The sequence below is a fragment of the Oenanthe melanoleuca genome, chromosome 2 (genome assembly GCF_029582105.1).
Source record: "Oenanthe melanoleuca isolate GR-GAL-2019-014 chromosome 2, OMel1.0, whole genome shotgun sequence".
NCBI lineage: Eukaryota > Metazoa > Chordata > Aves > Passeriformes > Muscicapidae > Oenanthe > Oenanthe melanoleuca.
Genome location: NC_079335.1, coordinates 32,880,589 through 32,907,889, shown reverse-complemented (window position 1 = coordinate 32,907,889; position 27,301 = coordinate 32,880,589). Strand labels below are relative to the sequence as shown.

At 38.0% G+C, this 27,301-nt stretch overlaps 1 protein-coding gene across 7 annotated transcripts in view; it reads right to left on the bottom strand.

Annotated features, from left to right (window-relative positions):
- Positions 1-27,301, bottom strand: part of NCOA2 (nuclear receptor coactivator 2) — a 186,996-nt gene that overhangs the window by 74,069 nt on the left and 85,626 nt on the right. Inside the window, exon 1 of one of the 7 annotated variants that reach the window (XM_056483706.1) lies at positions 14,642-14,733. The exons of the other annotated variants lie outside the window; for them this stretch is intronic. The gene's annotated coding sequence lies outside the window, so the exon portion shown is untranslated. Of the gene's footprint in view, positions 1-14,641; positions 14,734-27,301 lie in introns of those variants that run through there. 7 annotated transcript variants of the gene reach the window in all.

Here is a 27,301-nt window from a genome sequence, read left to right as displayed (position 1 = left end):
GAAAATTTGTGGTGGGCAAGTAAAGCATTATCATCTCTTTGACTGTTACCAGTTATGTAAGAACAGATAAGTATATTTTGTGCCTGGGTTGCTGAATTTTCATGGCAAATTTGTAAGGCTGAATGATGAAAGACAAAGGAAAAGCCATAGTTACCATACAACAAGTAAAACACAACAGAACTGAAATATGTAAAATAAAACATGTGTCCCAGCTGCATGAAAAGGTAGCACATAGAGCTTTAGTTAAAAATCAGAAGATAATGCCTGCCAAAGTACAAAACTGTAGAAACAGAACATCTGTCAGTACTAGAAATCGCTGAGGAACTGATAAATATTTGGTACATATAATCTACCTCAGAAGGAGAATAGCTTGTCAAGCTAACATAGTAAAATAACAGAAGCTTATAATTTGTGCAATGAACAGCCTGTGGAAATCCTGCCCTGCTCCCCACTGTTGGTTTCCCTATGCCCTGTAGAAGCACATGAAACTTGTCTGCCTCAGATTACATATTTCTCAACAAGTACCAATATTCTGGAGGCAGAAATCACCAAAGGACATTGGGAGACGATGTAAATGTTCAAAAATTCATGCAAGATGGAGCAGTCCCAGCTCAGCATCTGCCTAGTTGCTGCCAGTTTTGTGAGGATGATGGCAAGAGGTGCTGCTAGACATTTCAGAGAGCTCCTGTATTGTTTGGGATTAGCATGAGGGACATGCAGGAGGTAAGTGTATCCAGGAGGTGATTCATACCATACTAAAATAAGAGCTGGAGCCTGCAATTGTAAGACCACTTCACTTTGGCATCAAGTGGAAATCAGGTATCAAAACAAGGGAGTTCACCATCTCCTTCAAGCCCCTCATTTCTGTCCCACCAATTCCCTTCCCTCTGCTGTCCTGGTCAGCCATGCAATGAACCTAACAAGGGACCTGCCTGGGAGTTAAAGACAGAGTCCCCTTCCCTATTTCTTTTTGACATTTTTTCAAATCTAGCTGCCACTGGCAATCTCAGTTTTCCCAATGAGCCAGCTGAGTGAAGATATTGCAGATACTGGCATAAAAAGCCCAAAGACTAAGGTCCAAGCAGTTAATGCTGAGAAAGGTTATTCACTAAAACCTGAGCAAGCAAATGATGAGTAGAAGCCATCTCAGATTCAGAAATTACCACCATTTAATATTTCCCTAATTTAAAAGCAAAAATAAAAAATAATTTCTTTTTACTAAAGTTGTTTTTTTCACAGAATATTCCGAGTTGGAAGGGACCCACATAGATCACTGAGTCCAACTCTTAAGTGAATGGCCCATACTGGGTTCAAATCCATAACCTTGGTGCTACTAACTCCATGCTCTGACCAACTGAGCTGATGTCAGTATTTTTTTAACTAGTTCAAGCAGAGAGTGGAGTCATTCCCCTTCTTCTAGATACTGTTCAAATTTCACGAGAAAGGCTGTATCATGCCTGTAATGTATTGCTTCCATCTGGTCTTTGACATGAATGGTATCAGATTGCATTTGAAAGGTATCTGGATTACCTTATTCTCTGCTGAGTATATACATGTATATGCATATCTACATACACACACACACTGCTGTTATTCTGAGAAGATCCCACTGTAAGCAGAGCAAGAAGGCTGTGCTTCTGTGGTGGAGCAGACACAACTCTCAAAGGGAAGATGTACCATCACAACCTCCACCTGACAACATTTAAACAAAACAGAAGCTTTGTCAGTGGAGAGCTGCAACTGTCCTTGCAGCTCTGTTTCAATGACTAAATTTTTCACTGACCAAGGTGAGAAAAAATCATCAGCATGATGAAAGCTGTACATTCCCAAGATCTGATCTCTGATCCAGACTTAGATGGTGACCTAAAGTTCAGACAAACTGGGGAATCCCAAGTAATACCTGAAGAATGTCACTCAGCTATTTTTCTTGAGAAAAGCAAGCATAACAAATCACGAATACCTGTCAAACCTTCAATTGTTATCTTCTAACTCCCTTCCCTCCCACGTAGTAAGAAGGTAAGCATTTAGGGTGGACATCACCCTCCAAAACCCCATCCTCCTCAGGAAAGCACACAGAAACTGTTACTGACAGCTTTCCTACCTACTCTGTCACATCTACTTCAAAGGGAAGTTTTATTTTTGTGGAAGCCAAAGTTTCACCAGTAACTCCACCAATGCATAAATCAATTCTTCTTGCACTCACACTGATGCTATTCTGTAGGAATCCCACTAGGTCCCCACTATCAGCCTTTGGAGGACATATTAAAACTAATTTCCCACCATAAACTCTAAACATTATCCTTCTATATTAAGGAGAAGAAAAGTCGTATCATAATTACAAAACTAGCACCTTCTTCTCTCCTTATTAAACATAGCAAATAGTTCTACACAAATAATATATGTATTCATTTTATTCTGTTTGCACTTACAGGCTATTACATCTTTTTCTCAGCAGAATTATCAGTTTATTCTTAGAATGAGTTACCCATTTCTTTCTCACTCATCATAATTTATTTCTGGAAATTGACCACCTACTATCATGTTTGCTTTTTGTTCTCCTTTATGTCTTAATTAAATATCATGTTCTATACCTCAAAGATTTTTATAAGCTATTTTCTTGACTTGTAGGTGACTGTGCTCCAGAGCAGAATGTAAAATCCAGAGATAGGTGTCTTGGAAAGTGGAGAGCTAGACAGATGCTACTGAAGCAATCTAAAAAATCTCAAAGGCTAAAATGAAAGTCACTCATCTGTATCTAGCACACAGTACTGAAATCAAAAGGATGTGCCCCCAAACCCTTGCCTCCCAGTATTCAGGGTCTGACTGGGATAGTTAAAAGGTCAGGTATTATTTTGTAACTCAGAAACTAAAATCTATTCCCTAGTTAGGAGAAATAAGGAAGAATCAACTTTCAGAAGGTGTGGATAGACTCTTCTGTAACACTCTTACCATCTAAAACAGGCAGAAACTGGGTGATGGAAATAGAGTTTCCTCTCCAGACAGAGCTCCCAAGGCTGCATTTCCCACCATGCAGGACAGGGACAGCCTCCTGGGTACTAGGCTACCTGCCTGCCAAAGCTGGATGCTCATGAAGCAAAGGGGGCAAGGCTGATTAGCTCCTGCAGTGCAGTCTTTAGGGGTGTGGTCTATACCACTGAACTCAAGAGTAACTAGTTCAAACACCATTTGAAGAGACAGGATTGAGGTTTAACTCTTTCAGGCTGAGCAGGGTAGCAAAGCTCCATGCCCCATTTCTCATCAATGACTCTAATGAGTCAAAGAGGAAAGCACTCTCCCAGTTTCCTCATGTCTTCTAAAAAGAAAGCAGCTGTTTCACATATCTTTCCATGAGCTAATTCACAATCAAGACCAGTGCATACCACTAGATGAAGAACTTGAGGTTTAAGTACCTCTACAAATTTAATCTGGCACAAGTAAGGAACTAAAACTACATTTTCCTGAAGAAAGTACTTCTGGGCACATATAGTACCAAGGAGCAGGCCCCTGGGAAATTTCCAAGCAAGAATCAGAAAATGGCATGAATTTTTATTGAATTGATGGATGAATTTTAGACACAGAAATAAACACCTGTGAGTTGAAGCAGCTAAATAGCATATTATGCTTTTTGGTTTCTGCCTTAACTTCCTCCATACATATTAATTTATCTGTATCAAAATGTCTTGGTTTTTAATCATTACCAACAGTTTTACACTACACAAACATTCCTAACATTGTATCATTCAATATTTTAACAAGAGAACTTAGGGATTTTTAAAGCACTTTTAGACACTCCTAGGCTCCTGAACCACTCATAGAACTTCTCAGGACAGAAAACAGAAGTCCCACATTTGAAGTCAGAATTTTTCCAGGAAACATGACAATTCAAAACTAAAGACACTATGAGTAGAATAACAAGTCAGAGATTCAAAGTTTTGCTCTATTAAACTTCCCCTTAAGGGAACTACCTTAGATTAGAAGGCAGCTTTAATCCTGCTCCACTGATCTTTTTGTACATTTCTACAGGAATTTTCAGAAAGGAGAAAGATAAAGAAATTAAACCATTTGATCCATTCAGTGCTTTAGAAGTAGTGGGAATGTAGTATCAGCTCTATCATATCAAAATACAAAAATCAAGAAAATGTTGGAAATGGTTATTTAGTAAGGCATAGAAAAACTATTAACCAAATTGGGAATTAATAAAAACAAAACCAGCAGTAATCACTGCTTTGAGGACAGAGAGATAAAAACATGCTTGATAATGAAAAAAATAGAATCATGATACATCAGATACTGAACTAAATAAGTTTTATTTTAAAAGAAATTGTCTCACAAAGTTAAATTTGAATGCATGTCTCGCAGAATGAATTGTCATGCAAGACCAGGCACTCCCTTTTTCATTGTGTAAGCTGTTTGAGAGCTGTACTGCACTCCAAAACACAAACATAATATCCCAATTGGTATTTTGCCTTCAGTGGTGGTACCAGATTCTTCTACTCTGCATTATGTTTCTTTCCATGTGTCCTAACCCAACAAAACATCAAAACTAGAACAATAACTAGGATCTGAACTCCTAATGCTGACTAAGATGCTACTCAAGCTTTAATTCCACTGGGCATAAATGAGCAATAGAGCAATGGAAATATAAATACACTCACCGTAGCATTTTCCTACAAGGAAGGAGGTAATTAGAGAATCAGATATATTATTACTAAAAATATCCAAAGAACTAATTTTACTCTCATACTGATGACCCATACCAATGGGACATCTCAGGTAACTTAATACTTTTTTCCTATTTATATTTAAGACCAGAAGTGCATTTTCCCTCTCTTTTCATTTCATTATCACAGGCCAAAGTATCCAAATTACTTGCTAAAAAACACTGGCTAATTATTCCAATTGTTAAATGTAAATCACAAACACTGAAAAATTGTATTAAAAAATTTTAGCATGGTAAGTATTAGTAACTACATTCATTGACATTTTAACAGTTTCTACCAGAGGTGGGAGACTGAAACAACAGTCTGAAATAAGCTTAAATTATTTTTTCTTTTCTTTTTTTTGTTGTTTTGTTTTTGTTGTTATCAGTAATAAAACAATAGTCTCTGCTCTTGTCATGACGGCACATCCTCCTTTACATCCTCCACCAGCAACTGCTAAAGTTGGAGCACACAGAAAGACTTAACCTAATTATAAAGCAATAGTAAACACCCATCTTTCAAATGGGAAAGCAAAAGCAGAGGCACCATGAAGTGGGAGACAGGAAGATATTTAGCACAAACCACTTGTGAGAATTTTCACATCTCTTCAACTCCTCAAATGCCAGGAGGGAACATGGCATGCAGAGTGAGCCTTCCAACACTGATCCTCAGCACCAGTGCATTCAGTTAATCATCCAGAGTCAATGTAGAAGAAGATAATGTGCATTTTATCTCTTATCAGAACAGGCCATCTTCCAAACAAGGCCTGTTAAACTGTCAGATTTATTATAAGCCTAACAAATGCAGTTAAAGAATAAATGAGGATTACACCTTCAAAGCTGCTATTTCAACCTGAAAAGTTGCAAACAAAAGGTAAAGTATCATATAGTGGACTATCAGGTAGCAGTACTATACCACCATCCCTCCAGCCCATCAACAGATGAAACTAGTGTACATACAACTGATACATATCGAAAAGATTTACTGAAGTCAGAGTTTTAGAGAGTAACAAACAGAAAAATACTGTTTACTGACCAAAAATATACTACAAGTCAGCGAAAAGTCTGGCAAAAATTTTTCTCTAACAGCTAATTTGAAAAAAACAGTTTATAATTCTGTGGTTGTTTACTCAAACATATAGCCATTACAGTTCATCCTTTTTTCCTGTGAAGTTGCCATGACTAGAAAGCTTTCTATCTCAGTTTCAAAATTAGAAATGTACTCTCTGCAACATTAATTCTGGTAGAAGCCAAAGGAAAGTTGGAAATCACATGCAAATTCTGATTCTTCACATTTTTTCCTGCTTATGAACTCTTTCTTTCCCTGGCTTCATTTCAGAACTGGAAAATATTTAATATTGATACATACTGCAATCTGCAACCTTTTCAGCAAAGGCAATGCTTGTTAGCCACTTTCCCAAGGCTCCAAAGGAAATTGCTGTCAGAGGCAGGATAAGATACTAGATCAGAGAGGGGGGGCACTGGAGCCTAAGGCCAAGCTTTCCGTGGTCAGGCACGGAACTCCAGCTCAGGAGGAACTTTAACTCCCAGCACATTCCAGTGCAGCACCTGCCAGAGTCCCAGGCACTGAATGCAGCCTGCCTGCCCCTGGAGAAACTGGTGGTTTGTGTGCAAAATTTCGACAAATCCAGAATAAGGGTTTGAAAACAAATAAAAAAACCAAGAGGTGAAAATCGAGGGAATTATAAGGAACAAGGTAAAAAAGACTGCATTGTCTGGTAAAACAAGACTTAAGCAAGAGACCCACTAATAAGTGTGACAAAAGTTAAGTGATATATTAAACCATCCTCCTGAATCCCTGGTATAAGCAGGCCACATGCTCTACCACCAACTTATTCCTGTCCTTCACCACCAAACACCTGGAACCCCAAACAAAACAATGCCAATCTGCCAAAATAAACAAGATGTTCAACACCTTGGTTGGTGATGGTAACCTCACATTAAAAACATACACTAATTTATTTAAGAGTATGCTTTTTTCCCAAACAGTACTACCACTTTTACTAGATGAAACTGTCTAAAACCTTTGCCATCCTACAACAGTCACAGAGTATAAAGCAAAAAGGGAAAACAGTTTCACAAGGTAGGTGATAGCAGCAAGCTGAAATACTCTAGTCACCTTTAGAGGATTTGTACTAAAATCTGACAGGCACCTGTAGCCTTTTCTATCTTTTCTAGTCTTTCTGTTTTAAAGACAGCCTATTACAGATAACATTAAAACAAGATTTATGGCAGTATTTACCAAACTCTACTTTATTCTTCACAAACTCCACAAACTATAACTAAGAAAGGAAACACAATTTACTTGGAAATACCATTGAGCCTATGTACAAAAGAACTGAAAACTGGCTCCAACACCTACTACCCACATTTTTAAGCTGAAGGCTCCTTCCTCAATCTTTTCCCTCACTCCTGTGTAATGGCTTTGGAGTGGTGTATTAGACAGTAAGAAGACGACATATTCCATTTGCAGCCTGAAAGCCAATAATGCTCATGAATTTTTTACCTGACAGACGCTTCAAGATGCCACTGGGAAGATCGTCTAATAAACACATTAGGCTGCAAATGGGCGGCAGCAGCTCTTTAACACATGCTGGAACAATCAAATAAATGGCTAACATTAATGTTCAGTGTTACAGACTGGGATTTAATACGACTTTCTGTAAAATCCACCTACATCTTGACGGAGAAAGTGGTTTTTCTCAGCTACTCAAACCCACAGGTTTAAGAAACCTCCAGTTCTGCTTGAGACTTTGCCAAAACCCCTCCAGACTGACCCCAGCACTGTAGGCTGGCTCCTACCTTCTGTATTCCCATAGGCTAAGGCTCTTAACAGAGCCACTCACTCAGCTGCTTATGGATTAGGCTACGTCAGCACCTCTAATATGCCCAGGAATAGCAAACCAGGCTCTAATAAAACAACAAGGGAAAAATATCAGAAGAAGGAAGTATCTTTTTTTTTCTTTTTAAATTAATATACAACATGTTTGCTTAATTTTGACTTTTAAAGAGGAAAATATCTGTTTCCAACAAAACATCGTCAAAGAGGAGACAGGTGTTACTACTGAAAAAATACCTTCAAGACTCTGTATTGTAATTTCAGGTCTGGGATTCTACTTCTCTAGTTCTCAAGAATTGTTTGTGATTCTTAATACTCAAGGACAAAAAAAATGCAGGTTAACATCACCAAAACTTCCCTTTAATCACCAAATTAAATAATAAAATACAATGCCATTATATATACATATATATATACATATATATATATACATATATATATATATATATACACACACACACATTAAATATATATAATATATAGTATATATATTATATTTTATATATTATATATGTATCTATAACTCTTACATGCTTTTGTTTGCATTAGGTAGGTAGCTAAGTTAAAAAAACCAAGTTGTTCTAAATCCATTTAGCCTTCTATGATGCATTTAATAAGTATTAAACTATGGCTGCAAAAAATACTAAGCCTGCAAGCATTTTCACCGGAAAAAGAATTCAAATTTCCACATAAGTTTTTGATTTAATCTAGATTTTTCTCTTGTAGTTCACAATTATTAACAGCTTATAAGACTGTTTTGAAGCCTAGTATTTAATATCTACTGTGATTTAAAATAAAACTTTGTGACTAGCATAGCTGATAAATGAAGCAAATCTAACAACACAGAGAAGGATAATATTATGGGAAACTTTGTATTTAAACAGCTTTCATTTCCAGTTCATGATACTTCTAGAACAGTGAGTTAAGCATATTTTGACTCCTACTGAATCTTCTTTGCCAATCTCAGTTTCAAAACTGTTATTTGTCCACTTAAATTCCCACACCAACTTTCCTCCCAAGAAACCACCAAAGAGCAAGAAGAAAATCAGACTCGAGAGAGAGGAAAAATGGAGTAACTCTCACAAGTGTAAGGCACTGTGGAAAAACTCAAATCCAGGAACATTTTCTAATCTCATAACTGACACAAATGTATACATTACTTACAACACCAGAAAGCTTTTACAGTTTGGTGTGATTTTCAAGATGCCTATGTTAGCAATGAGAAAAATATGACCAATCACAAAAACAAAGGCATTTGCACATCTCTGTAAAGTGGGCTTGCCTACACTAGGATTTCACTCCAGTTAACTGTCTGTCAAACACCAATCTGTTGACATTAGCTAAAATATATTCCATTGACAAAAAGCCCAGCAAACATGGTTATGTATAGGTAGAAAGTAAAAAGTAGAGGGCAAGCCAGACAGAAACACAGCATGTTTCCACACAAGGTGCATACATTAAATAACATATAGAGTTACTGGACTTACACACAGAGGTATTAAATCTATCATATTTAATCTGAGTTCCTTCATTTATCAGTCTGAGTTTCAATGACTTCACACAGCTAGAGTTGGTCCTCCTGGCCACTAGGACCAGCTTAGCATGTCTGCACACTCAGGTGCAATGTGATGTGCAACCCAGGCTTCAGCAGAAGAAGCTGAAGTTGCATGTCACCCTTCATATCTCTAACCTGGGCATTGAAATAATGCTCCTTAGCCCCAGAGTAGATACTGTTACTGAAAGCACATAATCTTACTGAAACTTTTGTTGCACTTCAGTAACTCCAACTCTCTGTGACTTCTCTGAACTCAACAAAAATTAAACTCATGTTTTCAATTTTCCCATACCAAGAGGGTTTATTTTTCTTTTCTACTCAAACACCTAGGAAGCATGTTGAAACTTCAGGTAAAACTAAATTAAAACTCTGAGTTGCAGAAAGTGTACCTAAACATTATCTGTAATATTTCTACACTTTTTGATATTGTTATCATGGCAAAAGATTAACCCACTGCACACATATGTACAAGATACATACTTCACACTTCCTTCTACAATAGTGAGATGCTTTCATAAGCATGCACTTCATTTAACAGTGTATAACAATAAACTTTCAAATTAAGAGTCAAGAATTCAAGCCACTTTGTTCCTGAAGGTTGCAAGTTAGTAATAGTCTGAAGGCAAACACACCTACATTCAATCTAAACAAATTACCATTTGTTCAGATTGAATGTAGGTGTGTTTGCCTTCAGACTATTAGTACTGAGCTCCACAAATGGCCACAGTCATAGTAAGTTTAACAGCTGCCTAGGAGGTGCATTGGACCTCACCTTGATGTCCTCTGTGCCCCCCAGAAGTTTAGAATACTGCATCACTTCTTTAAATTGTATTCCCAGATTATCCTGCTCAGTACAGTGCCCAGTATGGCTACCCACCCTCTCTGCCTCTGAAATGCATGCAGAGTGCCTGTCCTGCAGAACTCAGTGTCCTCCTCAGCCCACGATGGCTCGCTGGACCCTGGTCCCAGAGGGTGCCTGCCTAGTGGCAAGGACGTGGTTCCGGATGTTATGGCAGAGACCAGATGGAGAGTTTGGCCTCTTCCCATCCCCTATTTGTATGAACAGGTAGATTCCCTCAGCAGGTGCTTCCTGCTGATACTGGTACACATGCCAGTGTCATCCATTTATATTGGAGCAGCAGTGTAAGAGCTGGGAAGTTGAAAAAGATTTTTTCTTATTAAAGTTGGAAGAACAACCAATTTAATACATGTTTTTTGAGAGAATAGAGCTATATGCATAACAGACTGTATTTGTATCACCTCCCAACATGCAGAATTACAGCTTTGTACTTAGAATAAATATGTGCTAGATGGACATTAAACTTTTGGCAAAGGTACTGTGAGTGATAACCACGCACAGTATTACTAAGCACAAAAATTAAAGCCACCAAATTATGTCAGAGCCACACATGAACGTCTTGCCAACACTTACAAAGTATGATTAACTTGATGCTTTTAATACATCCATGAGTTCAAAAACTGGTCTGTGAACATGCAACTTCAAATTTCATGTCCATCTTCATTTTATTTGCTTTAGTAAAAAATTGCAACTAGCAATAACAGAAGAAGATGAAAGTTTAATTGTCATTTTAAAGCACTTAATAGCACTAAACTCACAAAAGTGTTGTTGCTTTACTTAGTCACCTGCCAAGAAACAGAATCTGATGAACACCAGCTTTGTAATCATGCATGTCTACATATGTCCACATACATATATGAATACAGGCTGTGGCCAAATAAAATATTCAAAGAAATGGCTAAATGAGTCAACAAAAAGAAACATTTACTTTGTGACTAAATTCCATTAGTCATGGAAGCTAGTAGCAGGTATCTTGGAAGAAGGCACAAGGCAGTTGTAGATGATCCTTCCCCCCATAACTGACAGTCGGTGGTACAAGCTTAGCTGCAGTGTTGCTGTGCCTCCTCCTCCTCCCTCTGAGCTATCTTCAGTGGTGCCTAATTCCAACTTAAATCCATATATACCTTTGGCCTCCACAATGCTTACAGGCAACACCCTATAAGCTTTACAACAGCTCTCTATAAGCTTCCCAAAGCAGAAATGACACTGTAAAAAAATTGAACAGTTCTACGGGGACGCTATGACTCAACTGAAATAAATCAGAATTTTATCACTGACTTCACTGAAGCTTCGATTTTCCTCCTAGTCTACTAGAAGAAGATGTCAAACTGTTATTTCTCTCTTTTGTAGGTCATAAATCACTTCATGGACCTGAAAAAGCTATGCTTGTATCCTGTGGCCCAAAGAAAACAAGGTTACTCTACTATTAAAGATGAATGCTAATTTTACTCTCTTTGTAAAAATAAACTGGAATTAATCTTTGTTAATAATGAAACAGCTTCTGGAAAAGAAGAATCACAAGTGCTAAGAAAGAATCAATGTCTACTCCAAGTATTTTTAATTTTGGATTCTAATGGAATCTAATTAGTAAAGAGAGGAACACCCACTACATTCATAGAAGGAGCTGACCAGAAGCCTGCAATACACTGCCTCAAAGCAAAAAATAACACACATTTTTAACTACTTGGACGGAACACCTGGAAAAACTTCAGGAAAAGGACCAAAAATAATTTTATTCCATGCAGCTCTAACAGAAGTTTCTTCATGAGGATCTTGTGCTGCTCAATCACAACAGCCTATGCTATCAGGAATGGAAAATCACAGCAATACAGCATCCTGATGAAGTTTGTTTAGGGACAGCGTGCACAGGAGAAAAATGGAAGCAGCAGAGAGGATATTCAGGTACAACACACACAGCAAATTAAAAGCAGTTACCATAAACTTTTGGGTTGAGTCTCCATTCATAATTTTTGTCCAATTCCTGCACTGTTCCTTATGCTCTGTATCCCCACCACCCAGCCAGCCTCCCCAAGGCTTCACTGAACATCTTCAGCTCTCAGGGCAACTATGCAGGGATCACTGCTGGGTACTGAGACCAGCCCACTCCTGAGAGACCCAGGCTTTCACACCTCACCTCCAGAGAGCAAAGCTTTACCTGATAATAATCATTTTTAGTCCAATCCAGGCATCCTTCTAGGCCTGCTACAGATGAACATGAGCAGTAAGAGAAGCTAAGGAGGAATGCAGGCAGTAAAATGACTCCATCAGGATTTCCTCACAAGTACAGTGATTATCAACTTACAAACACCCTTCTCATTTACTCAGCTCCAACAGCTTGGCTTGTAGATCCAGTCCTCAGTCCTTAACTCAGCTTTCGTATTAGAATTACAGTAATGTGCTAACAAACTTATTCTACTTAATAAAGTAAATTCTGAGAATCAGGGTTATTTTCACACCCTCCTCCGTTCTTTTCTATGACTAGGCTAAATAAATAAATAAAATGTCATTATAAAATCTAACCAGACAGTTGACTTCCCAATGACATTTCTTATTAAAAATTGTTCTAAGAACTCTGGAATGAAAAAAAATAAATTTCAAAGTACACCTCTAGTTCATCATTTCCAAGAAGGGCTTTTTTCTTACAATATTGGTATATTTTGCAATGCAGTCACTTTGCCTCCTTCCTTGCACAAGAAATTCCCCTTACAGAGATGACAACAAAACAGGGAAAAAAACCAAAAAAGAAAGAGAGCAACACCTTTTGAACATTAACAGTGTAATCCTGTTGACTACAGAAGTATACATAATTTTGAAAAGTGGGCAAACAAAATTACTCTGGTCAAAGATAGTTTTATATATGCTAGATACAATAATTCTGTAAGAAATTGCCTAGGAAAGAAAACATCCCAATGTGAGTTTTGTGAGAACACAGAGCTACCTGAAGAGCACAGACAATACAAAAGGTTGATTTCGTTCCAATTCCCAAAATACATCCTAAAAGGCATTAGGGAAATCAAAATGACTATATAGGGAGCAAAATTTTTTTTTTCTACAAAACATAGGTGCCAACATATCAGAAAGCACTGACCCCATTATCTTGTTAGATCTTCTGCAATGAAATAAAGGAAGAGAACACAAGAAGCAGAGAGGAAGTTTCATTGTTCTTGTGGCTTCAACATTTGGTGCCGCGAACGTGACGGGCTCTCAAGCCTCGACTCAGCGGCACTGCCTGCCCCAGGCCTCTCTACCAAAATGCTACTATGCTGCAATTAAAATAATCAAACTGAGACAAAAGAGAACAAGCAAATAAATAGCACTAACTTGTTTATGTTTCTGGCTCTGCCCTCACAGTATGAAATAAAGTCTCTTCAAACACAAACTACATTAATTTAAAAAACAATAATATTTTCCTTTCTCCCTCCTATCTCAAAGTAGCATGAGTTTTTCAAAGTCCTAAATAAAATAAACTAAGGCATTTCCTGTATGTATTTAGTTAATTATTAAACCGATTTTATGCATGATAGTCACCACCACTATTTCAATATGAATCCAGGAAAACACACTTTTAGCAAACTGCCAGTGCACTGCAGTAATGACTGATCATATGCAGCCTCTCAACCTTGCCCTTAACATTGGAGGCAAATTTCTACAGAAATGACAACCAGCACTCCTATACAAATCCAAAATTAATTTTAGCTTCTTTTTTTTTGTGGTCCAGGATTAGTATTACTGCTGTGATTTAAGAAGAAACCCTGGGCTTAATGCAAGAGGAAAATAAAGTCAACAAGCCTGCAATAACTTCCCAAGCAGGGGAGACAGCATACTGTCTTCAGTTTACTACAAGTAACTACCAATAACCTTTTTGAGGGGGATATTACTAGTTAATTAATCTGCAATATTAAATGCTGTCCTCCCAAGGTTAAAAGAAAGGTAAATACTGGCAAGATATTTAATGACATCATCATGCATAACCATGAGATAAATACCAGGTCTGAAGATTAACTGAATGTCATTCTGTTTACATGATCATGTACTTGTAAAGAAAACTATTAAGATTAGAGAATAGAGAAAGTTATATAACAACTACCTATGTTTCAGTGTGTTTTGTCTGCTCAAGGTCTTGGCCAGAAAGAGAAAGCTTTATTACAAAAACGTCCCACTTTGACATACTTTGCAGTTTTTTATGTGCATATAAATTACTGAATACTGAATATTAATTGCTGCAATGAAAAAAGACACTCTCAGGCTCCACCTCCTCTTGACAGTCGGAAAATATAGATGGGTTTGTGTATTATTCTGGATGCCAGAAAACTTGCTTACAAAAATATTTCCTGTGCACTAAGATATATTTAGCCTCATAAACCCATAAAACTGTCACAGGCAACCACAAGTACACCTGTAGCCACTAAAATGGGGGGGGGGGGGAGGGGAAAACAACAGAAACTGCAGACACGAATTTACATTATTTTTTGCAATTGTTAATTAGAAACATTATCTTTACACTCTCTCACTCAAGCAGAAATTAGCTGTTCCTCCCCCTCCCCCAAAGCAACACCCCCCAGCCCCCCTGCACCCCCAACATCCAGACACCTGAGATGCACACAGGAACACACACACTGTGCAAAGAGAAAGCACTAACAATGAAGTCACAGCACTTCAGAAACACACCTTGTCGTCTTCCAGCCTTTGCAGATGAAGGCAGATCTTATTAGTTTTTCTGCGTCTTCAGATCAAGATGTAGATAAATCCCCCACCCATCACACTGTTTTTTTATTAAAAACAGGAAGGGGGGGAATAAAAGGAAAAAAAACAGAAGAAAAAAAAAAAAAAAAAAAAAAAGACGATCACCAGTAAATTTACAGCCTTAAAAATATCAGCTCTCCATTATCCCAAGCCAGTGTTATGTCTTGATGTAAACCAAAGCACATGCTGAGTGAGGACGTGCGCACACAGCAGCTTATCATCTCTGTCATCTGCTTCTAATGACAGCTGACAAACTGGCCACGCTAATCCTTCCCTAACTGCTGATCAGAGAGATCCCCCTTTGACAATCCAGCATGGTGGAGTACTCGAAAATTCCTCCTGCTTCTGTTCTGTTGCTGCTCTAAAAAGCAGTTTCCTTTTCATTGAGATAATAGCCTTTTCTGCAGTCACGTGGCACCCGGGCTACATTAGCAGAGCTTGATGATAACAGAGCAACTCCCCTCCCTCCCTTCTGCTGATTTTAAGTGTACGACTCCTGGAGAAACCCAAACCTGCCACACTTGAAATCATTTTGCATCTTCCTCTATCGAAAAGCAAATTGTGCTGTCGATGTGGAAGAGCAATATAAGGGCTCTCTCTACTTCTTGCACCAAAACTAATTAGCAAATACATTTTTAAGCAATGTCTTTGTTGGGGAACACACATTGGTCATAAACATGTCATATGAGACTAAACTGAATATTAACCATGCTTAATACTGAGTATCTGGCATGCTAGAATTATTCCTTTCCCCTAGAGTACTTTAAGTTTTTGCCTGTAATTTTAGTTCTACTGCAATAAATACTCTTCTCTCAGCAACAACCTATGGTTCAACTCCCCCCAGCACCCAACTCTCCTGCAAATGCAAAAAAGCACAAATAAATGATCCACACTACAAACTCCAGTGTCAGTGCTTCTATATATTAAGTAACATCATTTATCTTGTTTTAACTCACCACCACAACAAATATCTTAAGAATTTTTAAACACACAGTCAAGTGGGAAACCTACCTAAGCTTTGGCTTCCGAGTTCCCTCCCGAATGCCAAACCCCAGGCGGGTTTGCACCTCACTACTCAGAAGTTTTCCTGCTTGTAAAAGGCAAAGTACACAGACAAGCATAATGCTCTGTCCTGCCTTCACTGAGGTAGTTCACAGACTACAGAACAAGCCTTTCCTCTTCTGCATTAGCACCACTTCCCTATTACTTTGGCACACAGCATAAACATACCCAAATTATCCTCCCCAGCTCTGTCCCCCTCTGACAGCACTGGGCAGTGCAGCTGGGCACAGACCAGCGTAGCCTTACCCAGATATTTCATTGTTGGGATTTGCAAACTATTTAAGAAAGCTGCGGATGAAACACTGTAAAATAATTATCAAGCCCACAGAACAACTTTTGCAGTTTTGTACCTGCTCTTTACCTATAATCAAGAAACAGAATTTTCTCCTTTTGCTTTAGGGTAGATACTAGAAAAAAGGTTCTTCCCCCCAAGCGTGGTTGGGCACAGGCTCCTAAAGGAAGTGGTCACAGCATGGAGCCTGGGAGAGTTCAAGGAGTGTTTGGACAATGCTCTCAGGCACATGGTGTGACTTAGGGATGGTGCTGTGCAGAGCCAGGAGTTGGACTTGATCCTTCTGGGTCCTTCCATGTAATTCCTTCTATTTCCATCTTACCCCATTACACCACTTCATTCTCCTTAAAGACAACATCGATCATTAACGTATGGTTTCTCCAGGAAACAGGAAAACACAGCTAGAGACTGTGGTTGTACTCAGGAAAATTGTGGAAATTGTGAAGAAATAGTGGCTGTCCTATACATATGATTTTTGCCAATGCTGCCCCACCAGTCTTTCTGTTTACCCCTCTCCCTAAGGACAGCTCTACTCAGGAAAACAGCCCTGCCCAAGGATCTGGGGAAACCTACTCCAACACTATGATCAACATTATGAGCTGAGGCAGAACCTTTCTGCAGCAAAGCAACTGAAAATTAAATGGGAACAAGGCCCCTTCTGGAGCACCATGAATCCTATTTTCAACTCTTCCCTTTTCCATGCTATAGAGGGAATCTATGAGAAAGATCCTCAGTCCAGGAAGAAATAATCTAGTTCCATAAGGAGAATACATCAGCAGAAAAACATATTCACAGTAAATCAAGGGGGTTTATTTTCCCAAGGCCTTTCTCAGTATGTCCCTCCTTCTCAAAGCACCACACTGCATAGGGTAAGCAAAATTAATATTATTTGGACTTACATACAACTTTTACCCCAATAGAACAGGAACTGCTTTGCAATCTTAACTCATTTGCATTTTCCATATGAATTCCTTATCTAAAGAAGATGCATCAAGCATGTTGGTTAAATTGGAAAATTATACTAACAGGACAAAACCTGAATAAAACCTGATATTCAAGAAAATGTACTAACAGACAATAACCAGAAGGAAAATGTGCTTTTAGAGGAATGCACACACACAAAACACATTGCTTGTGCAGTACAAATCTAAGAAAAACATAAAAAGTGGGAGCATCCCAGTCAAATACCATAGCTAGAACTATCTTGCTAATATTTACTGGAATCAAAACATGAGAAATTTGAAGTCAAAACAATATGGTGAGCACAAACAATAATCACAGTGTTAAAGAAAGCATTATGTGTAAATAAAAAGGAGGTAACAGAAAAGAGTCATTGTAGCAATAAACTAGGAGCTGAAGGCTGAAAAAGCAGTGAAAATACACAGATGTTGTTCAAAAGATTGCTTAGTGAAGAACAGTATACAGATAAAGCTAATGGAGAAGTGGGAACACTCCACTGGAGTGTACAGATTAATTCTAGACAAAAAGGGAAAGGAGAAATGAGTGAAAAAATACTCCTGACAGAAAACACTGACAGAAAACACTGCTCTGAATGGGAATAAGGGAACATGCAACAGCAAAGAAGGAAAGGCTATTTGACTTCATCAGGCAGTGAATACACACTTCCAATGAAAACAACAGAGCTGTTGCTACCTTTTAAATTGTTTTACAGGAATCATGCACTTAATTTGTGGATGAGCAGGTGACATTCAGAACTAGTTCTAGCATTAGAGACTTTTTTATGTTAGGATAAGAAACAGACCTTGCACAGCAGAAGATATTCACCTAAGTTTTCTCTAAGAAATATATTTCATTAATAGTTCATTTTCTTCACCCAACCACAGGTGACTTTGCAGTAGACATGGGGAAGATGCAGCTACACTAAAACATTTACAATTTATGTTCAAATAATTGAAACTGATAAATAGAGCATTGCTTTCATTGCACGCATTTCACAGTTTTAAAGTTTTTCTTATTCTTCATTTTTTATTAAAGAGTGAATCGGGCAGACAGGACATCCCACAACAATCTGGTGCTCTTTGCCCTTCTAACACACCCACACTTGAGACAAGGACTGGTAAAGCCAACGCCTTTTCAGACTTTTTAATGCCAAACTATAACTCTTAATCCTTTCTCTCACTCTCTATACCATACCCAGGAGGAACCTCACAATCCCTTCAATCCTATCAGTTTGGACTAGCCAAGGGGGTACCCAAATTGACAGCTATAGTAACAGCTCTCACTTGCAAAACAGCAAGGCATTTCAAACTGTGTTTGTAGGAGTTTGCAAGGCTGACCCACTGGCCTTTATTCAAGGCATGAGGCCACTGACTTTTAGGAAAGCTGACTGGGCAGCATTAAGTCTCACTCCTCGTGAGAAAGACTGGAAGAGCACTGCACCACCATAGAGAACAACCAGAAGCTATTAGGACTGACTACTATGATGCACAATAAGGATATTACTGCTCAGATAAAGAACAAGTATAGTGATTTACATGTGTTACATTTCAATAAATGTAGATGCAAAAATCTACAAAATACAATTTTCAAATACCAGGTTTTTTTTTTTCAAACTCCTAACTGAACATAACAAAAACATCAGTTTTTCAAGTCAAAACTAAAAACCTGTTGACTTAAATGTTAATGACATTGCCATTTTATCAGTTTAGGAACTCTAATTGAAAACTCCTAATTGAAAACTAGGTTTCTTCCTTCTACCAGCTGATGAAAAATAAATAGGATACTGTAGATAAATCTAATTTTTCTGACCTTCACATCTCCTTTGGAAGGGCACAGAAATTGTCACACTGGAATTTGCAGCATCTGGCATTGCTCACAGCCAGTCTCTGTATTAGCAGTACATGCACCTACAGTGCTAAGAACCTTTTGATTTCTGTCCATACGAGGGCGATGAAAAGACACTCCCTCCACTCTCAACTTCTTAGATACTACTGTTGACTTCTCCATGCCTCTTGAAGACAGCTCATCAAGGCTCTCATAACTTTCACAAACATGCACCCTGCAATCACTCAGAGCATTCCACGTGCAAGTATCTGCAACATCTAACTGGAGAATTCAATACTGAGGTGTGTGCCATATATAGCAATTAAGATCTGTATGGGCATGTCCACTGACAATTGTGGGGTTTTTTTAAGACAAGGTACATGACTATGGTTAACTGAAATTTTTGTGTAATAGTTGATGAGGACTTTTTTTTTCCTTTTTTTTTTTTTCAAATGTCTACTGCTTCATTCCTTTGCCTTTAATTAAGAAAGGATACAAGAGGAGAAAAAGGGGTTCTTTCAGTGCAATCTGGAAATGGTCAGCTCCTGGCTCAGTTCTTTTCTCCTCCTACAGACTAAAAAAGGTTGTTCTCCCCTGCTCAGAGCCTCTGAAGCAGAGTGCTTGCCAGCACTCTCTATGGGTTATTGACAGAGAGGTGCTCTCTGGTAGAAATGTGCCTCATCCCACAGAGTTCAAGACCATGAGTTGTTTCCATCCATGCTGAGGGTACACGAGAGGAATTCAGCAAAGGAAGTTTAGCAAGCAGAGAAAAGCAGAACCAGAATGGAAATACTAGAGCATAGAAAAACATATTAACACAATATGTTACATAAATGTATTAACATCTAGTGCTACCATGCGTTTTAAACAGAATGTAGCTAAGTTATGAAGTCTGGGATTTTTTGAAAAGGAATTACTTTACGCTCTACAGAATGTGCCTTCCAGTGAATATATTTTTAAAATCAGCTCAAACCCTTTATTTCACCTCATCTCAAAACAGAAATACTTCTAAGGACTTCTAATAGTAAAAGGTTCCCAAAAGCTGCAGACTGACTGCTGCCAAGATTCAGTGGCTGAGATTTGAATTAGACAAAAGTTTAAACTAGATAAAAGTAATAAAAGAAAATATTTATTACTAATAGCAAAACAAAACCAAACCAATTAATCCAAGAATAAGACAGGTTTTCTTCCATGTAGTCTTATCTATAAATAAAATATTTCTAAGTGACATCATATGACTCAATCAAGGTAGAGGACTAAAGATGAAATAATCTGGTGAAATTTCAAGGTTTCCAATAACCAGGCAGGGCAGAACACTCCAGCTGGCCGTAACAGCAACAGTGTGTGAACTCAGCAGGATTTGATACATTGCCTGCCTTTCCCTTGAAACAGAAACTTGCTGTTTTAGTTCAGGATATGGCAAATTATTTTGCCATGCCTGGTGATGAATACCCAGGTCTCTGCACCTAGATCTCTTTTTGAAGAGAAGACTTACACTTCCCAGGAAGTCACAAAAATCTCATGTCTCATCAACATTCAGCAGTCTTCTAACTGCTAGTGGCTTGCAGACACTGCCCTGCATTTGAAAAGCCAGTTCCCGTAAGAAGCAAGCAGGAAAGGCACAGAAACTTGCAGATCCTGAAATTCTGTGCTTTCACATCCTTCTGAGAGACCTCAATGAAGAAAGGAGATGCTACTGATTGCAAGTAGGGTCACTTGGGAGAAACTGGAACACAGGGACAGCTGCTTTTTACAAATTTGAGAATAAATAATAAGCTAATTTAACGTTGCATCATCTGCTCTCATCAATTCTAACAAGCACCTGAAGCAGCAATTAGTGATGCTGAGTGATGAACAGCGACATTGAAAGCAAACGATGACTGACCCCTTGCCTTAACCACTCAGGATGTGATACACAGTAAAGCAGGGTCATGCTCCAAATTTTGGTGTTACTAAACATCCAAAATATCAGTGGGTGAGATGAGGTACAGAAGAGAAACTGAAGTAAGCTAGGTTTTCTATTAATACATTTCAAGCAGTAATTTCCATCAGTCATTTAGATTGGACAGAACCATGAAACTTAAGTGAGCCCAAGCACAAATACTCCCGAGAGCTAAAAGAACTGGCACTATTTGGTGAGAAAACCAAAAACCACAGACTGCAGCCTATCAAATAAAACAAAAAGTGAACGGAAAAACAGGAGTAATTGAAATTAATTTGACTTGCAATAAAAAAATTATATACTTTGCTACGAAATAAATATCAACTTCAGGACAATTGGTCTATGACCATTTTTATAATAAGATAGATGTGACAAAATTGGCATTTAACTTAGGTATTGTGTGAATTCAGAAACTACAAATCCCACTTGTGACAATAAAAGAGGAAAAAACCTGCAACCTTTGTAGCAATTCAACAGCAATGACTGAATGTAGGGTATTAAGGAATATTTAACATAATGACAGTGATGTGTTCAACAGAAACCAGATTGTTCACTTATCACAAAAAAGTGCAGGTTTGCTATGAGCAGCAGTAATAACAAATGACACTTTCAAAGAATGTAAGACAATACTCATTTCATTTAAGTAAAGAAGCAATAAAATTTAGGTATGCAGGTAAATATTTACACTAGAAACAAGACAATTCTCACAGACACTTAATTCTGAGCAGAAATGCTACACAATCTCAACTAACCCCCAGTGTGGTTAGCACTGAATATTTAAGTCTATGATAAGAGGAAACATGTCAGAACTTGGGTCTGCTGCTAGCTCTTAAAAAAGTTCAACACACTGAACCCAAAACAGGAATCTTTTTACAACTTTACTTTGTACTATGTTTTCCCTAAAATCAGCTGCAAAGTCAGTTCATATGAAAGACTGAAGGGAAAAGATCAGAGGCAGGATACAAGCAGGATCAGAAGCTTGATCATTTTAATCTGAAATATTTAGAACACATAGCAAATCCTGTCCCATCATGAGGACTCCTACACACATTTATGTCATACTGTACGTCAGTATGAAAAAGTCAAACACAGTCTTTGAAAATAGATGGCAGACATATTACAGTTGCTATCAGCTGCAAATAGCAGGCCTGACAGATCTTCCCTCAATGTAAAATTAGTGACCCATACCATGCTTATACACAGTAAATTTTCCACAAAAGCAATCTCAAAAGTGTTACTTTAATGAAAATATCAACAATATGGGCAGTGCCTTTCATTTTCTTAAAGACTGCATTTGAGCGTGTTGTACTGAAGCACAAGATATGGGGTCAGTTAAATGAGGAGAAAAGTCAAGTTTGGAATGGCTACTTCATTTTGCTTTCCTTTTGGCAAAGAGATTCCCATCTTTATCTTTCAAACACATGGCTGTCATGACTCATCTTGAAAAAGCAGTACTTGACAGTTCACAGGACTATTTCTTAAAATCATTAGCAAATAACCTTTAATATGAGACTTATGAGTAATTTAGATTTTCACAAATTGCCAGGTTCTTAAGAACCTATATTTTCTAAGCTCCAAGTAAATAATGTAATAATATATAATACTGTTTAAGCCATTTGTCTTGAGTGAAGCAAATATCCTTTTGAGAAGAAATCAGCCAAGTTTAAATTAACTGTCCTTTCTGCCGTGCAATTTCTTCCCCAAAACTAAAGAGAAAATAGGCAGAGCATGTAACATATCAAGACAAAAAGAGCTCAAAGAAAACATTTTGCTGGCAGTTTAACAGCAGTATGGCAAAGACAATATCTGAAATAATATCCAGAAATAATCTGGACATAAAGTCATATTTTGCCTTTAAAAATCAGAAATGCAACCACAATCCAACAGACAGCCAAAGCAACTGTGAGAGAACTGCAGAGCTGTTTCCAAACTACACCTCCACCTGAGAAGCAGGATGCCCCAACAGGGCTGCCTTAAAATCCAAGTATGTGGCCACTATCATTGCTCAAAGGCAATCCAGCCTTATTTGCTAAGCTATATTTCAAGACTGTCTTGTGATTTTGTTTTGTGATGTGCATTTGTATCAACTGGTTTGCAGATGACACTGCAGTGCTGATTTTGAATGATAAAACCATGTAGACTCCTGGACATGGGAAGGTTGATTTTGCCTTTATTGCAGAGATGATTCTCCCCTTCTACTCTGCTCTCGTAACAGCTCACTTGGAGTCCCCACCAGCCCTGTGGCCTCCAGCATAGGAAGGACACGGAGCTGATGGAGTGAGTCCAGAGGAGAGCCACAAAGATGATCAGAGGGCCGGAGCACCTCTCCTATAAAGACAAAGAGGGCTGGGGCTGTTCAGCCTGGAGAAGTCTCCAGGAAGCCTTACAGAACCTTCCAGCACCTAAAGAGGACTTACTGGAAACCTGAGGAGGGACTCTTTACAAGGGCATGTAGTGACTGGGCAAGAGGAAGTGGCTTTAACCTGGAAGAGGGTAAGCTTGGGTTAGACACTGGGAAGAAATTCTTTACTACCAGAGTGGCAAGATGCTGGAACACACTGCTTAGGTTGTGAATGGCCCATCCCTGGAAGTGTCCAAGGATAGGCTGGATGGAGCTTTGAGCAACCTGGTCTAGTGGAAGGTATCCCTGTCCATGCAGGGGAACATGATGACCTGCATAGTCACTTTCAACCAAAACTATTCCGTGATTGCATGATGCTATGGGAGTGGTGGGCTTTGGATACTATTGTTTTGGAATAGCTACACAGACACTTTGATAACCACACACCTTTTTGAAAATGCTTCTAACTTAACTCAGCAGAGCCAAGGTTCAGGGACAATCGCTTTACTCCCAGAAGAGAGCTTGACAGGAATGGATACAATGAAATTTAAGTGAACTGAGGCCATGAATTAACACTGAAGGGAGCTTTGTTCTCAAACTGGTGTGAGTCTCTTAATAAGCATGTTTGACACTGCATTTGCTTGCTGAAGGGTATATTTTTTTCTTTGAAAAGCTTTTGGGAAAAAAAAAATCCCACTTATTACATTTTACATGGGAGAGGGTGCAACATACAATGATGACCATCCAGAAATGTAAACCCTTCCAGATCAAGAGGAAAAGATATCTACAGTAAAATAAATTTTACAAACAATGTCAAGAAACCAATAAAGAAAGGCAAATCCATGTCCCTATCAACCAAGAGAGATGCAATTTCTTAAATTACCTGCTGCCTGGAGACTTTGGATTTAATGCAATTCTGAACACACTGTCTGTCAATACTACATAAATGCATATACAGTGGGCACTGAGGGGCACATGTGAGAATACTTTTTGAGATGAGCAACAGTGGAGAGCCCCCAGTGGAAACAATGAATGATGTGTTGGAAATTAAGGAACAGGGCAAATTAAAACACCTCAGCTTTAGAAAACCTGGTAATACGGGACTGCAGCTTCTGTCTGCACTGCTGTTCTTCTCTACAAAAGTGTGTTTTTAAAAAAAAATCCTGTTGTCTCATTATTATTTTATGACTTTAAATATTTCTTAATACAAGGGAAAAAAACAGCAAAGGAAATATTGAGCTGAGTATCCCCCACGTAACACTGACACTAACATTTGTATTTGCAATTGAGATTACTGAGATAAGGAGAAAGAAGTGACAAAGTACTCATTTAGGGTTCAGGTTCTTAGGAAGATTCCATGACACAGTATCCCTGCAACTTCTAATATATCACACTCAATATCTGTGCTATATGTAAATCAGATTAATTACATTTATAACTATATAGCCTGCAGTACCTCAGCATTCTTAAGAGTCAGAGTGGTGGGTAGATAAGAAAACTCAGACCAGCCAAGACATCAGATTCTACAGCTGTGAGGAGGGCTAGATGAAAGTATCCAGTAAACAAAAGACCACGCAAAACAACGCCTAAAGTGTAATGGAAGAGAACCAATATGGAAGGCAAAATAAAGAGAAATACTTCCAAACAGATGGCTTCTTTCAACCTTTTAACCTAAAGACACTTTACTATGGTCTACAGACTTCTAAACTAAATATATTGATATGTAGAAGCAATTTTTTAAAAACAACTTTATGAAAAAACTCCTACTTGGTAATATTAGTGCTTCCCTTCACCATCACAATCCAACTTCTAGTAATATTTCCCCAATCTTTCCAACTGCACATGACTTCAGCTGTAAAACTGCCCTTTATACAAAAAGTCCAGTAGAGAACCAAATGTATCCAGGAGTCTGTAATCTCCAAGAGGAGTTTTAGAACCTGAGCAAGAACCCTCTTGCCTCTATTGTCAGCACTGGAAAGTCTGTACCTATCCCAAAAACTCTTTTGGATTCAGCTGGATACAAATTTGACCTAATATTTGGACTTGAATTAAAGGCCAAGCACTTGACATTTATGCTAATGTCACAGATCTCATTTCTTGGTAATTTAAGCATGCTCCACTGAAGAGCATTCCTTACACTCTTTCAGAGACCAAAACAGTTACAGAAAAACCAAATTATTAAAGCAGCCTATGTCAATAAGAACAGGAACATGCACAGCAGTTCTACAAAACCTGTAGCTGCCTACTGACTTTCAAGTACAGTTGAGAATGTTCACGTTGAAGTGTAAAAACCTGTTCTTGCAACAAGCCTATTCTTGCTTTCTGCATGCTTTATATCTCTACCTATATACATATATTCAAGATAAGCAATGCATACACACACATATAACATATACCTTAATCAATAAAATAAATACTGTAAACAGCAAACAAGAGAACACAACTCTTTTGATGACAAGTAGGACCTACAACAAATCCTAGGAAACATACTAAAAGAAAAATCAGTTTTCTTTTAAAGTGCACTGCTGGCATGTCAATTAGAAAACAAATGGCTACAAGCCCTAGCAGCAATCTCTTACCCTGTAGTAACTTTAACACCATTCTGATGCCATGAAACTCTAATTTGCTTACTCCAAAACCCAATATTTGCCTCACCTCTGACTTTTGGTCTTCTCATATTTATTCTTTATTTTAAAAATGTTTATTATTTTGAAAACTACATTTGCACCTCGCAGACAAAGCTGGGTATCAACAGCTGAAACCAATTCCTTGGAGTAACCAAAGTTTCAATGTTATCACACACTCATACACATAAAGTAATATTAGATTTCATACAATGAACACTTTTTTTTTTAGGTAGAGCTGTGAAAGTATGACTTTTATTCTCAGGGGGAAAAGGAACAGACAAGATATCTATAACCTTACAGTCTGCATGCTGTGCATGTCATGTAGCAATAAATAATTCATATTTTGACCTTATGGGATACCTTTTACTCATGGATTTCAAAGAGCTTTTGCAAAGATGGATATATGTTTTATTATCGGAAGTTTATAGATCTCAGGATGGAGAGAGACATAAAATTACCTATTCAAGGTCATTTAGTAAGCCAGGTGTATTTAAGTGGGCAGTATCATGCATTCTGCCTTTTTGGTTGAGGTTGCAATTTACAGGGACACTACAACAACAGCCAGATACCGCCTTAAACTTCAATTAAGCCTGTGAGAAAGCATGATGGATGTTATCTCTGTAAAAATACAGAAAACCTAAACATATTCCTGGGTGAGAAAGGAGAAAAAATTACTAAATCTAAGTATGTGGTAGCAGGATAGCACAGGAATTCTCCAGAATAATCTTATGCAAGCATTCTGGAAAGGGCACTGGATTCACAGGCAGAGCTGTCAGGATCTGCTAAAGAGGGATGAAAACACAGCTGTCTTCCTCCACAATGAGATTTTCTTGGAGACCATATCAGTTATCAGATAGAACCAGAAGAAAGTAGTAGCAGTTTGAGTATACTACAATAAAAATTGTATAGAGATGTGAACAGTAGAAAATAATATATTTTAGAAAAACTGATTCTATTTCCAGCAACATTCCCAGAAGATGCACTACCAGGAGTTAAGGTATGTAAATCAGAATTAACTACATTAAGTATTCTAGCAAATAGACTTCATTTTCTTTAAAAAAAAAAAAAAAAAAAAAAAAAGAAAAGGCATTTCCCTGATGCTAATAATTAATTCCTGAAAAATATTTTAAATTTAAAAAAAAAAAAAGGAAAAAAGCAAAAAAGCTTTGTACAGAAAACATCTCCAAACTGACATATAAATATGAGAACATTTGTGAGAAAGTAGCACTGGGAAGACAGTTTGTTAGTTAACACCACAGCAATAATGCTTTGGATTAAATACTTAAGTCTTTCAATTCTCTGAACTGCCTTACCTAACATTAAGTATAGGGCTCCATTCATGGCCTTAACTGTAAAGATTATGTGCAGGTTCTTTCTTGAGTAACCTCAGAATGTTTTTTACTTTTCAGGATGGAGTCCTTATGTTGTCTCAGGCTGCTGAGAACTTAGAAGCATATAACATGCATAAATTATCTGTTCAGCTGCCCTCTGAAGTGCAGCAGATGTAGGACCCAAGGTCCTTATGTGTTGGCCAAGA